Below are 11033 nucleotides of genomic sequence, written 5' to 3'. Positions count from 1 at the left end.
CTCAGGGCTTGTCCAGCAGAATCATATCCTGTTGCCTGACATGATGATGGATCAGGAGAAGGGTCACATTAAGCAGGCCATTACATTAACTAGCACTCGAGAACCATAACCAGGGGTAAATTCTGTGAGGGATGTGTGGGCCACACCCTGTGGAAATTCTAGCCCCACTGGTTATCTCAAGATATGGGTTGGTGATGGACTAAGCTAGGTGTGACCAAGGAGCCTGCTATGAATCACAGGTAAAGGAACCCGGAACAGTCTGGACTGGTCAGGGCAGCAGCACCTGAATGTGCATCCTGATTAGGGTGTGGGGTGGGCCGGGCTGCAACGTTCACCAGCTCATACAAGGCCAAATGGAAGGCCAGACTTTGCCAGAACCTGGCCTAAACAAAATGGCATGTATGAGAACTGGGTCTGGGAGTGGATCAAGTGGAGGAACTTGGGAAACTCCCTTGGCGAGTCATAGCTCCCGCTGGTGAACATATGGTCCAGACCTGGGGGTCAGACAAGCTGGGAAAAGTAGCTCCAACAGTTAGCAAATGTGTGAATTGGTAATGGAACAGAGTGGACTGTGCAGGACTGAGCAAACCTTAGCCCACAAGCAAAACTAGAGACCAGGATGGAGCACAGGTCATGCCAAGCTAGGCTCTTGCACCTACTGGTCTGCGTGAGCCAGGAACGCTAAGCCACAGTGTCTAAGGCAGAGGTCGGGACAGCTGAGGGGCTGAGCCAAGCTGAGTCAGAGCAACCACTGGCATGTGCATGATCAATGGCTGGGAACAGGCCCAGTTGGGGAGTTAAGGAGACAACCCTACCTGGGTTGAGGTTTCCACCAAGGGGTGTGGGGCCTGGAATGGGGGCTGCGTTCTGATCAGGAAACGGTTGTAGTCTCCCTTGGCACAAGTGTGGACTGGGATTGGATGCACCAAGCCGGGCCAGACCCCAACACCCTCTGGTGTCCTGGAGGACCGGGATAATGTGCGGGATAACTAGGCAAGGTCTCAACCCCTACTGAGCCATGTGTGAGCCATACGTGGGTATGGACAAACCATGGCTGGGCTGAAAGATCCAACAGCAAGGACCAGTTTGGGTTGAAGGCCAGTCAGGAAAAGCCATTGTTCCTGCTAGGACAGGAGGTGAACTGAGTAGGGCTGGCTCATGGACCCACTGGTATTCGCGAAACCTGGCATTGGGAGAGGTTCTGATGGAGGAGCCTGGGCAACTCCTCTGGCAGGAAACACCCCGGCAGGTAAGCGCAAGAAACATGATAGGAAACAGCCCAGAACAGGCCATGGAAAGTTTCCCACTGGCATACATTTGGCAGGGGTCAGGGGCAGACCAGGCTGAATCTGTCCACATCATCCACTGGCAAATCCAAGCACCAGAACAGTGTGGGTCGAGCCAGGTTCAGTTGCAACAAAGACCAGTGCACAATACGGAATGCCAAGGTGAGGTTGCCTGTACCAGAAGAGACCGCAGCACCCAACCAGCAAGTGTGAGAACAAGGAAGGAAGGGGGCAGAGCCGGCAGGGGAATAAGGGAGGGTTCCTTTGCTGGAGAGCTACCCCTGCTGGAGAGCATGGGCTAGGATGGGGGCAGACCAGACTAAGCAGGGCTAGAACACCTGTACACCTCAGGTGGACTAGATCAGGGAAAAGCCAGGCTGGGCTGATTATTCCTACTGTTGCAAACAAAATTAGAGTGGGTGAGAGTTGTTTGGGCTTAGCCACAGACAGCATCAGCTGGCAGAAGCTGGCACTGGGGGCTAGTTCTATCAAGTCAAACCACAGAACTACCTGGAGAGTGCATAATCCGGCGGTGGGAGAGGCTTGGGAGGGAAATAATGGGCTCCTCCCTCTTGGGTTACCACTTCCACGAGAGGACATAAAACTAAGACAGGGGCTGGGGTGGAATGGGGTGTGGAACAGACTGGATTACTGCTACACATACTGGCAAACCAGGGTAGGGGCGGGCCTGGTGGGAGTTAGTGTGGGTCGCTCCAACTAGGTTGCAGCTCCCACTTGTTTATGCGAGAGCTGAGTATGTGCTGGGCAGAACCAGGCTGGACTGCAACACCCATTGGTTCCAGTGGAAGTCGGGAGTGAGAACAGAACCAACCCAGCAATTGCAACCACCAGCTGATTGGGGTGATGGACTGTGCCAGGCCCTGTACTTGCTAGCACATATAAGAATCTGGTTTGAGAACACCTCAGACAAAGTTTCTTTGGAGATCTCCCCAATCAAAATGCCGGACTCAGAACCCTAACCAAGAAAAGAGCGAAGACAGAACAGGTCAACCAACCATCTCAGCCATATGTTGGCAGCGAAATACGGGGCAAATGGAGACTCTGTGATGGATTATGTCAATCAGTAGATTCTTCAACGACCTCATAGTGCTTGGAGTGGCAAGATTGGCAGTGATTCATAATTGTTGAAATATCAAAACCACTTGAGCAAGAACCTCAGAGCATGCCCTACATCTGGGACCAGGGGATGGTGGGAAATTGAGTGGGCCTTCTCCCTTAATACCCCCTTTAAACATGAAGGAAACAATACGGAAATAATAATCTTACCCACTTTCCTATAGTCCTTGACCCTTTTTACCCTAATTAACTATGTGAAGGTTGTCAAAATACAAAATACAAAAAAAAAAAAACAAAAAAAACACACATACACCAAAAAAAAAAGGAAATTGGATATTTCTCTTATGTCCAGGCACATTCCTTGCTTTGTGTTGTTTCTTTTGGGGGGGTTGTGTTTGTTTGTTTGTTTGTTTTTGTTTTTTGGACCTTTTTGTTTAAGAACAAAACAAAATAAAACATTTGAGAACATTTATTTTGGAAGCTCCATTTCTGATCCAGCTCCATGCTAATGACCTGGGAAGCCAGCGGAGGATGCCTCAAGTGCTTGGAATCCTTCATCCATGTAGGAGACCTGGAAGAAGCTCCAGGATGCTGGCTTTGGGCCTGCCCAGCTCTGGTCATGGTGGTTATCTGAGGAGAAAACCAGCAGATGGAAGATGTATCTTTCTCTCTCCTTCTCTGTTGTAACTCTACCTTTCAGATAAAAACATATCTTTTTAAAAATTATTTATTTGAAAGGCAGGGTGATGAGAGTTTTTAATCCAATCCCCAAATACCCGCAGTGGCCAAGGCTGGGCCAGGCTAAAGACAAGAGCCTAGAATGCCATCTGGGTCTGTCAAGCTTGTTAGCAGGAAACCAGACAAGCAGAGGAACTGGAACTCAAACCTGTACTGCTGCCCAAGAAGCTACAACTTAACCCACTGTGCCACAACACTGGCTCAACTAAAGTTACAAAATTAAATGCAAGTGATCTGTTTTTATTTTCTTTTTAAATAGTTTATCTCATTTCTACCCTGTGTTAAATTGTACGTTATAATCTCCATTGTAACATACGTTAAAATAGAATTTCCAGCTATTTGATTCTTTTAAGAGTTTATTTATTATTATTGAAAAGGCAGATAGATTTATGGAGAGAAGGAGAGACAAAGAGGAACATCTTACATCCACTGGTTCACTCACCAAATAGCCACCGTGGCTGGAGCTGAACTAATTGGAAGCCAGGAGCCCAAAGCTTCTTCGGGATCTGCCCACATGGATACAGGTTTCCAAGGCTTGGGACCATGTTCCACTGCTTTCCCAGGCCACAAAAAGGGAGCTGGATGGGAAGTAGAGCAGCCAGGACATGAACCAGCATCTATATGGGATCCCAGCACTTCAGGATTAGTCATTTGAGGCATCACATCAGACTCTGATTCCGAGACCATTGAATGTATGGACATGTTTCATTTTATGACAGATTTGAGGACACTATATTTAATGTACACGTATATTGTAGCTCATATCAGAAATGTTTGGATATAAAAAAAGTATGTAAGAATTAGAGAAGTAAGGTAATGGTAGCCCTCCTATTTCATTTATCATTTTATTGATAATAGCCAACTGTTTAATTGTAAATATGTTTTTATTTTCATGTTATTTATTTTAAAGGCAGAGTTAGAGAGAGAAAGAAATCTTCATCCACTAGTTCACTCCCCTAATGGCTTCAACAGCTTGGCCTTGGCCAGGTGGACTCCAGGAGTCAGGAGCTCCTTCCAGGTCTCCCATGTGGGTGCAGGGAGCCAGGCACTTGGGCCACTGCTTTTCCAGATATATTAGCAGGGAGCTGACTGGGAAGTGGAGCAGCCAGAACTAGAAGCAGTGCCCATATGAGATACCAGCATGGCAGGCGGTGGTTTAACTCACTGCACCGCAGTGCTGACCCCTGTAAATATCTTGCCTGTTAATTTATAATAGACTGCTTTCCCTGTGGACTTCCTAAAGCCAGAGACTTTCAGGTGAGTAGCACGTACAGGGCCTGGTGAAGTACAGGGCCTGGTGAAGTACAGGGCCTAAAGTCCTCCCCTTGAACATTCCAGGATCCCATATGGGCGCCAGTTTTAATCCTGGCTGCCCCGCTTCCCATCCAGCTCCCTGTTTGTGGTCAGGGAAAGCAGTCAAGGACGGCCCAAAGCCTTGGGACCCTACACCCATGTGGAAGACCCAGAAGAGGCCCCTGGCTTTGGATCTGCTCAGCTCCAGTCCTTGTGACCACTTGGAGAGTGAATCTGTGTACGGAAGATCTTCCTCTCTCTCTCCTCTTTGTATATCTGACTTTGCAATTTTAAAAAAAATCTTTAAAAAAAGAAGAAGAGATTGTACAGTGGTTTAATCAGCTGGGGAGCACAGGTGACCAGAAAGGTCAGTTTCACACAGGACTCCACCTCTGTCTATAATTATTGCTTTTTTGTTGAAGAGAAAACAAGCTCTGGTGTAAAAACTTGAGTGCTGAGTACAAGTTCGGTTGCCCAGCTGAAGACCAGTCTAAGCTTTTGGGAGTTAAGTCTCAGAACAGAGAAATTGAGAGGGTTTTAATTTATTTTTCTAAAGTTTAACGCCCTGCACCACAGGGCATTAAAAACACACATAGGCAGTCCATGTTAGGGAATACAAGTCTCCCGGACATGTCTTATTGGCCAGCGTTATCTGGGCTTGGGTGTTACAGAAGCAACAAACAGGGTGCTTGCAGTGTCTTCTGATAAGTTGCCTGCTATGTGTGTTAGAGTTACAGCGCTCTGGTGGATGTTTTCTACTGGAAGTCAGATGATCATGCTGGGCTGCCACGTAGGGTTGTGTTGCCCTTTTTTTTTTAAGTTTTATTTATTTTATTGGAAAAGACATACAGAGAGGAAGATAGACAGAGATCTGCCCACTGATTCACTCCCCAAGTGGCTGCAATGGCCCAAGCTGTGTCAGTCCTGAGCCAGGAACCTAGAGCCCTAAGGCTTTGAGCCGTCCTCGACTACTTTCCCAGGCTACAAGCAGGGAGCTGGATGGGGAGAGGGGCCACTGGAACTAGAACCAACACCCATATGGAATACTGGTGTGTGGAATGTGGGACTTCAACCACTAGGCTACCATGCCTGGCCCAGTTGCATTGCTTTATAGGAACTTTTTGATGTACTTCACTGTGGGAATGCAGCCCGCATTGGGGTCCACAGCCCCACCATAAGAGAGAGAATGGCTCAGGGCAAGATGTCAAATCCAAACGGAGGTCACAGAACTGTGTCAGAGTCTGATAGCTGTGAGCTAGCTCTGAAGGAGAGAACTCTGTGCAGCTTTTCACTATTAAGCATCCCTATTCTGAAATCTTCCCCACTCCCCAAAAAAGCTCTTTGCACATTAGCACAATACCAAACGTGGAAAATTCCACATCATGAAACTTCATTTCACATAAAAATTATTCAGTATATTGGATAACATTACCTTCAGCTTATTTGTATGAAACCTAACTGAGTCTCATGTTTAGACTTGGTATGAGACCAAAATATCACATGAGATATAAGTATTTCAATAGCTGGGGGAAGTTAGAAATCCAACATTTCCCTTTGGTGCTAAGTATTTTAGATAAGAAATACACAACTTACTAATATTTTTGATCCCCTACTATATTCTGTGTGGAGTGACACACCAGTGAACACACCACATGTACACCGTTGGCCGCAGGGAACTTGGTTAACAAATGTTAACCTAAAATCCACCCACAGGAAATAGAAAGTTGCAATACATTCTTCAAAACCAGGAACAAGGTGCTTAAAATCGGGTATGGGGGCTCTGGTTGGAGCCCTTCCTGCTGGGCTCAGGAGTGAATAAATCAGTGAAAAGGCAGGACAACACTCATTGCAGGGGGCCAGAGGGATGGTACAGGAAAAGGGAGGACACGCAGGGCCAGACTCCCCGGCTCTGCTGAGCCAGCATACAGGTTGTTGTTGTTGTTTTTTTTTTTTTTTTTATCTTGGGAGACCATCAGAGTAGCTTTTTGGTAGTAATATAAACATGTGGTATGCGTCAGAGATTCTTGCAGCAAACATGTAAATCATTGTAAGTACAGTGATGAAATGAACACTTGTAACCCCATGGGCCGTCCTTGTGCCCCCCTTGTCTCCTTCTGGAGTCTCGTCCCCCGTCTCCCCTCCCTGCTCTTACACAGGTTGCTGTTTCCTTGAACTCCATGCTAAGATGGGATTTCTGTCTCCACAGACCACTCAGGCTGTGTTGAGAAGAGTGGGGAGGCAGGAGCCCTGCGTACACATCCGGAAAGTCAGTCAGGACCTTTTGTGATCACACAGAACACAATCATATCAGCAGCTTGTTTCATTTTTTGCCTTGGAGATTTCCTTCAAGACTTTTTAATCATTAAAAAATATATAAATTAATGACACATGCATGGAAAAAAAAATAGACAAAACACAAAGTTGCAGTTCTGCTGCTCAGTGCTGAGAAGGGCGTTGTGATAGGTTGTTTGCGTCCCTTATGGCTAGTGTTGGCCTGTCTCTTTGATCTCCCTGGTGGCCAGGCCAGGCCCCCAGCAGCCCTGTGGGTTATGACCCAGTAAGGCTACTGTGTTCATTTCTAAGGCCTGGCCACAGGCACTGGGTGCCTTGCAAAAACAGAAATGTGTTCCCCTCCCAGTTCTAGAGGCCAGCAGTCTGAAATGACTGTTCCTGGGCCAGAGGAGGGCTGCGGGCCGGCTGTGTTCCTTCCAGAGGCACGTGGGGAGAAGCCGGCCCTTGCCTGTGCCAGCAGCAGCCTGCGGCTTTGTGGCTGTGGTCTTTCAGGCCAGCATCTTCAAATCATCCTCTGTCTTGTCTTCTGTGGCCGCCACCTCTTGTATATGCACGTGGAAATGTTTGTGAGCTTGTCACTACTGAAAGAAATGCTTTTAAAGGCGGTTAGAGACGACAAAGGTTTAACTTCCTTGGGAAAAACTCCCTGGAAATCAGAAGTCTGCCTGGTTTGCTTCTCAGTCCCCAGCTCTGCAGCGGCAGGAGAAAGTGGAGTACATTTCCTCTCCATTCTCGTACAGACACACAAAAAAACTGTTAATTAAGACAAGAGAGGGAAAAAGTAAATCAGGTTGGTTTGCTTTGTAAAAAGTAGGTTATTCGGGGAAATGGCCAAATGGAACATTGGTCACCTACAAAGAAGTGTCTGTTGGTAAAATCAGCTTGCCTCCCAGGGACACCCTGCAAAACTGAGGACAGAAGCAAGCCTGCCTCCTCTGCTTGCTACAACACAGAGATGGGGATGATACCCCGAGGAAAGCAGAGACTGAGCCCAGCCACTTGCAGGTGGAATCTTGGGGAAGAGGAGTAAGAAAAGATGAGAGAAGATGGGAGATGCTCTTTGGGTCCCTAGTGGGTAGCACCCAGATGTGACCCCATGTGCTGGCCAACCCCAGATCAGAAGTCAGGCACTATTTAAAGGATAGTTCAGCGTAACAGAGACAATTTAAGGATGTTAGGATTTAGCGCATAAAACCAGAAGTATGGTAGGACCTTTTTGTGGGATATTTACAAGATGAAATGTACATTATCTCATAAAACATACCAGTTAAACAAACATGTAGTTTATGCCACATAAGCCTAACCCGCCATTAGTAAGATATGTTCGTGGAGGTGCTTGTCTACACACAAGAATGAATCCAGACTTGAGGCAAGCTGGTGGTGATGAGAAATACAGCTGACGGCTAGCGGGCCTTTCAGGAGGGAGCCGAGTACCTGGACTGTATGGAACTTGGTCTGAAGTGTGCCGCTGACAGCGGGTGGGCATCTTGGTGAAGGGCTGGTGGCGCTGCCTACACTGGCACAGCTGTGCATGGACCTGAGCCTGAGCCCCATGTCTTCACCCCTCCTCCCTTTCCTGGGAAACTGGGTGGGTTTTTTGTGGATGTGGAGCTCATGAAAATCCTCCCAGGACTTTTCAGCACAAGGATGCTGGACCCGACAGCATGCTGGCGCAGGGCAGAGGGCTCCTCGGAACTGCCTCGGGGGTGGGCAAGGCTGGCAAGAGCATTTCCTTTAGAGGTTGCTGATGGCTTCTAAAGCTTATTCCTTTGCTCTGTGCACATAACATTTTATTTTCTTTAAAAATTCTCATTTTCTTTGGCCCCTCTTACACACTTAGGCTAATATCTACCTTGCAACCTTACCAGTAGTATTATTCTGATATTGTTACTGTTATCATATCTTTATTCCATGATCGTGGTACAAAAGAAAGAAGCAGCCTCCATTCTTGTCTCACTTGAAAGAATAATTTCCATGCAGATGATGCAGTGAGCAAAGAAAATTTATTAAAGCCAGAGAGCTCGTGCCGCAGCAGTCAGGAGGGGAGCTGAGGAGAGGGAGACCGGAGAATATGGTGGAAGTAGGATCTTTTAAGCAGTTTGGATGAACAAAATGACAGGTAACAATCAACCAGAGGCCGGGACAAAACCCATCAGAGGGTCAGAATTGGAACCTTGTCTAGCTTGCTCATAATAAAACAGAAAGCTTTCAGGAGGGTGTGATAGTCACTTCTTTCCATTCTCTTAGTAAGCTTAAAACTCAGGTAAGTAAATTGATTTACCCTGCTATTCTCTCAAACTATAAATTTAGGAGTAAGGAGTAGAATTGATTTGTCTTTTTTTTTTTTAAGATTTATTTATTTTTGTTTCAGTGGGGGAAACAAACTGATAAGAAAAATTGAAGGGAAATTTTAAAAGGGCAACAAAGTGTGAGTACCAACAGTTTAAACTGTTTATTAGGTATTTCCTAAGAGTTAGGATAAGAAAATGAGTCTGTTTATATGCAATAATGCCCTAGTTCTTAAAAAAATAAGTCGGCGATTTGTTTCAGGACAATTCTGTTACAGTATCAATGAGCAGATACTGCCTTTGTAGACATCTGCACTGTAGCACTGGGGCGGTAATCCAAGTGCATGCAGTTGCCCCTATGCATGGTAAAATCTGGTTACAGAAAATTACATCCCTAGACACAGGAGGGTTGAACAGAAAATCCCCATCAGTGAATTAGTAATTACAAAGCCAAAGCAATAGTTTGTAGTTACAAAAGGTAGGTCATGGGCCTGGCGCGGTAGCCTAGTGGTTATAGTCCTCACCTCCCATATGGACGCTAGTTTATGTCCTGGCGGCCCCACTTCCCATCCAGCTCCCTACCTGTGGCCTGGGAAAACAGTAGAGGATAAAGTCCAAAGTCTTGGAGCCTTGCACCTGCATGGGAGACCTGGAGGAGGCTCCTGGCTCCTGGTTTCAGATCGGCTCAGCTCCAGCCATTTCAGTCACTTAGGGAGTGAATCAGTGGATGGAAGATCTTTCTGTCTTTCTCCCTGTAAATCTGACTTTCCAATAAAAACAAATAAGTCTTTTTTTTAAAACAAACAAAAAAGGTAAATCACAGGGCCTGCATTGTGGCAGACTAGCTTAAGCTGCTGCCTGTGATGCCACCATTCTGTGTGGGCGTTGATTTGAGTCCTGGCTGCTGCACTCCAGTCCAGCTCCCCAGAAAAGCAGCGGAAGTGCTTGGGCCCTGCACCCACGTGGTACCCAGATGGAGTTCTGGGTTCCCGACTTCTGCCTGGCCCAGCCATTTAGGGAGTGAACCAGCAGGTGGAAGATCTCTGTCTGTCTCTCCCTCTTTTAGTCACTATACTTGTCAAGAACCGGAAACCAAAACCAGGTCAGTAGCTGTGATAGTAAGGTGTCCTTCCCCACAGAGGGAAGCTGGACTCCTGAAAGCACATAAGAAGCTTGGCACTGGAGCATGGCAGTGCTGCGTAGAAGGCAGACTTGAGAGAATACAGTGAGGCCTCCACACTCTTTCAGGAGCACTTCATTCTAGAAGTAACTAATTCAGTCATGTAGGCAATTACTGAAATAGCTTTCAGTGGCATGTGCCCACAAGGCATTGTGTTGGGGTCTTTTCACAGCCCAGCAGGTGGCAAACCCCCCCCATCCCTGAGGAAGTGAGGCATTCCCTGCCAGAAGAGCCCCTGTGTTTGCGTGTCCCTTTTTGCCCTGGGAAACACTGGAAGGACAGACACCAGCGAAATAATGGAGGATGAGAGGTGATTTGTGTGGCATGTTTGATTGTATTATTTGAAATTTTTAGCAATGAACCTTTTACTACTGGTTAATTTTAAGGACACATCAAGTCCATACATTAGCCGGCAGAGGGATTTAGGTGAGCACCTCACAACTTTGGGGGAGTGAAGTCTGGAGGAAGAGGAGGAGGAAGGGAGCCACTGATGAGATTGGATGACAGGAGCTGTTGTGCTCCTCTCAGAGCATAAGCTGAACCTTGGTGTAGGGAAGAAATTTCCTCTTTCCCTTCCCCGCCCCTTCCTATGCTAGATGAAAATGGGCGGGGGAGCAGTGGCGCAACTTCCGCTACAGAGCAGTTATGATTTGAGGTTTTCTGGCTCACTCTTGAAGCAGGGGTAAAGGCTCCCAGGTTGTTTAGCCTGAAGGCAAGGAAACAGAGGTAAGAGAACTCACATTTCTGCAGTGGAGAAGAGAACAGAGGAAAATGGACTGGAAATGCTGTAGGAAGCATTTAGGAAGAGGTGGGCGTTTTTGTTTTTTTAAGATTTATTTTATTTTTATTGGAAAGGCAGATTTACTGCGAGAAGGAGAA

This window comes from Ochotona curzoniae, unplaced genomic scaffold, assembly GCF_017591425.1.
Source record: "Ochotona curzoniae isolate NIBS_2020 unplaced genomic scaffold, NIBS_Ocur_1.0 scaffold_1037, whole genome shotgun sequence".
Lineage (NCBI taxonomy): Eukaryota > Metazoa > Chordata > Mammalia > Lagomorpha > Ochotonidae > Ochotona > Ochotona curzoniae.
This window is presented reverse-complemented; position numbering follows the sequence as displayed.